Here is a 4,403-nt window from a genome sequence, read left to right on the forward strand (position 1 = left end):
GCATTCATTTCAAGGGAACTAGAATATTAAAAACAAGCATGCAATGCTGGGCTATGTAAGGCATTGGTCAGACCGCACTTGGACTATTGTGAGCAGCTTTGAGCCCCTTATCTAAGTGTTGGCATTGAACAAGATCCAGAGGAGATTCACAAGAATAATTCTGGGAACGAAAGTCTGACTCTGTGATTCAGAAGGGAAGGGGGGAGAAGAGGTGAGCTGTAGTGATAGGGAATTCGTTATTTAGGGGAACAGAAAGGAGGTTCTGTGGATGAGAATGAGTTTCCCAGATGGTGTGTTGCTTCCTGGGTGCGAGGGCCTGGGACATCTCAGCATTCTTAAGTGGGAGGGTGAACAGCGAGAGGCTGTGGTCCGTGTAGGTACCAATGTCATGGGTAAGAAGAGTGACGAAGTTCTGCAAAGGGAGTACAGGAAGTTAGGTGCTACATTAAAGGGCAAGAACTCCAGGCCTGTGATCTCAGGATTGCTACCCATGCCATGGGCTAGTGAGGCCACAAATAGGAAGATTAAACAGTTTGTGTAGGAGAGATTTTTGGATCATTAGGCTCTCTTGCAGGGAAGCTGGGATGTGTGCACTGGAGATGGACATGGAAATAATAGAAGTGAAGTAAAGTGTCATCCACTTCATGGGTCTGATACAGATTACAGAGAAGGAGATGTTTACCATCCAGAGGCAAATCAGGGTGGGTAAATCTCCAATGGTAGGGCCTGACAAGGTTCCCTCACACCCTGCGGGAGGCATGCAGAAATTGCCAGGGCCCTAGGCCTGAGCAAAGATATTTAAATCATCCTTAGTGGCACGTGAGGTACCAGAGGATTAGAGGGCAGCTAATGTTGTTCTGCTGTTTAAGAAAGGCTCTAAGAATAAACCAGGGAATTATAGTTCGGTGAGCCTGACGTCAACGTTGGGAAAGTAATTGGAAGGTATTCTGATGAACTGGATATCAAAGTGTTTGGACAGACATGGATTGATTCGGATAGTCAGCATGGCTTCATGTGTGGTAGGTCATGTCTAGCCATTCTTTTTGAGGAAGTTACCAGGAAAGTTGAAGGCAAGGCAGTGGCTGTTGTCTACATGGACAACACATTTGTCAAGGTCCTGCATGGGAGATTGATCAAGAAGGTTCTTCCAAGCCTCTCTGTCTGGAGGCCTGTGACTGGTGGAGTGCTGCAGGGATCAGTGCTGGGTCCACTGTTGTTTTTTATCTGTATCAATGAGATGGATGATAATGTAGTGAAGTGGATCAGCAAATTTGCAGATGACACCAAGTTTGGGGGTGTAGTGGACAGTAAGGAGTACTATCAGAGCTTGCAGAGAGACCAGGACAAACTGAATTTAATGCAGACAAGTGTGAGGTGTTGCACTTCACTCGGGCCAGCCAGGTAGGTCTCACACAGTGAACGGTAGGGCAGTGAGGAGTGTGGTAGAACAAAGGGATCTGGGAATACAGGTCCATAATTCATTGAAAGTGGCGTCACAGGTAGATAGGGTCATAAAAACCAGCTTCTGGCACATTGGCTTTCATAATGTATGGAGTACAGCGGGTGGGATGTTACATTGGAGTTGAATAAGTCATTGATGAGGCCTAATTTGGGGGATCGTGTGCAGTTTTGGTCCTCTACCTACAGGAAAGATGCAAATAAGCTCGACTTCCTTGTTTAAGAGAGGTTTGGAGGGGTAGGGAGCCCCGTGGTCGCAGTGCAGATCGGATCGATGGGTTAAATGGTTCAGCACAGAAGGGCCTGTTTCTTTGCAGTACTTTTCTATGAATGTGAAAGGGTACAAGGAGCATTTGAAACTCTGGGCCTGTACTCACTGGAGTTTAAAAGAATGAGAGGGGATCACATTGAAACTTATCCAATATTGAAAGGCCGAGATAGATTGGATGTGAAGATGATGTTTCCTATAGTGGGTGAGTCTAGAAACCGAGGGCACAGATTCAAAATAGGACGTACATTTAGAGAGGGCGGACGGGGAGGGAAGGAGGAATGGGGGAGGAAGAGGGGAGGAGGAAAGAGAAGGGAAGGAGGAAGAGAGGAGAAGGGCTGAAGGGGAGGGGAGAGTGAAGGGGATGAGAGTAGGGGCAGGGTGGTGGAGACGGAGGAGAGAGGAGGGGGAGGGGCAGGGTGGTGGAGACGGAGGAGAGAGGAGGGGGAGGGGCAGGGTGGTGGAGACGGAGGAGAGGATGGGGAGGGGCAGGGTGGTGGAGACGGGGGAGAGGATGGGGAGGGGCAGGGTGGTGGAGACGGGGGAGAGGATGGGGAGGGGCAGGGTGGTGGAGACGGGGGAGAGGATGGGGGGGCAGGGTGGTGGAGACAGAGGAGAGAGGAGGGGGGCAGGGTGGTGGAGACGGAGGAGAGAGGAGGGGGAGGGGCAGGGTGGTGGAGACGGGAGAGAGGATGGGGAGGGGCAGGGTGGTGGAGACGGAGGAGAGAGGAGGGGGGGCAGGGTGGTGGAGACGGAGGAGAGGAGGGGGAGGGGCAGGGTGGTGGAGACGGAGGAGAGAGGAGGGGGAGGGGCAGGGTGGTGGAGACGGAGGAGAGGAGGGGGAGGGGCAGGGTGGTGGAGACGGAGGAGAGGAGGGGGAGGGGCAGGGTGGTGGAGACGGAGGAGAGAGGAGGGGGAGGGGCAGGGTGGTGGAGACGGAGGAGAGAGGAGGGGAGGGGATAAGGAGGAAGGTAAGGAAAGGGAGAGGGGCCTCATGCCACCTCAGCTAATCAAGGGAGTGCTGCCGATGATTGCAACCTGCCAACCAGTTATCACGAGTGTATGCAACAGGACAGACACTGGCTGCCTTCTCTACACTTTCAGGGGTCAGATGTTCTATGTGGGACCCATTCTGGGATTGAAACTGGGAAACCTGGAGACACTCAGCAGGCCAGGCAGCAGCCATGGAGAAAGAAACCATCACCAACTGGTAAGTGATCGTTCATGAGGATGTTCAGCATCCATACACACACCAGTCGTGGGTAATTACACACCGGGTAGTGTCCACAGGCATCTGGGAGCAGGCAGTCCTGTGTACAAACTCGAGGGCTACAAATGCCATGGAATCATGGGAGAGATGGCCCAATTCTGCTCCTAATGAACTGGAAAACTCACAGAGCAGGAACTAAGAGCTATGGAGAGCGATGGGTTCTGTGTCTCGTTGTAATAGTGGGGTATTAACTTCCTAGAGTGGAGATTAAGCCCTGAATTCCTAGAGTGCGGGAATTAACCAATAATCCCACAGTGAGTATTAACCCAGAATCAGAATGAGGTTCATTATCTCTGATATATGTGGTCAGGTTTGTGGATACGATGGGGTCTTTTAAGAGACTCCTGGACTGGTACATGGATCTCAGAAAAATAGAGGGCTACGGGTAACCCTAGGTAGTTTTTAAGGTAGGGACATGTTCGGCACAGCATTGTGGGCCGAAGGGCCAGTATTGGGCTGTAGGTTTCTATGTTTCTAAATGGCAGAGCAGACTCAATGGCCTAGTTCTGCTCTTATATCTTATTGTCTTATGGAGATTTACCAGAATACTGCCTGGGTTGGAGAGTGTTTCTTCTGAGGAAAGGCTGAGCAAGCTTGGGCTGTTTGGATCAAAGGAGGATGAGAGGTGACTTGATCGAGGTGTACAAGATGATCAGAGGCAGCACCTTCATCCCAGGGCTGTTAGGAGAGGGCATTGTTTTAAGATGATTGGATGGATGTCAGGGGTCGGTTTTATTTTACACTTAGGGGGGTAGTTGTGTGGAACGCCCTGCCAGGGGTGATGGGTACAGGCAGATATTCAAGAGCCTCTGAGGTAGGCAGATGGGGAAAGAAAAAGTGGAGGGTTATGTGAGAGGGAATGTTTGATTCATCTTAAGAGTAGTTGAAAAGCTTGGAACAACAGAGTGGGCCGAAGGGCCGGTACTGTGCTGGAATATTCTATGTATCCACCTATACCACCATGGCCGGCACCCACCACTCTCTTGTGTAAAAAGACTTACCTCTGACATCGCCCTCGTACCTACATCCTAGCACCTTAAAACTATGCCCTCTCGTGTTAGCCATTTCAGCCCTAGTTTTACTCTCCCTTTGAAAGCGAGCATAAAAGGCCTTGAGCCCGTCTGCGAATGAAGTAGCGCTGCCATTCATGACAAAAGGTTTCATTTCTGCAGTGAGCGAGCATTTACTATCCCCTTGTAGTGGCGATTAGACCCCGGGTCACTGTCTGCCCGAAGATTGGCTGGATCACCCATAAAATCTGAGGTCGCCTTCTTGGCACCCATGGGCCTGACTACGGTTTGGACTCGGCCGGGGAAAGGCTGCCAACAGCGGGTACTGGCCCCGCCCCAGGTCCGAGCTGCACGCAGTCCATTGGCGGCCCCGGTCTCCCCACTTGGACCTTGTCCT

This window comes from Mobula birostris, chromosome 18 (genome assembly GCF_030028105.1).
Source record: "Mobula birostris isolate sMobBir1 chromosome 18, sMobBir1.hap1, whole genome shotgun sequence".
NCBI classification, from domain to species: Eukaryota; Metazoa; Chordata; class Chondrichthyes; order Myliobatiformes; family Myliobatidae; genus Mobula; species Mobula birostris.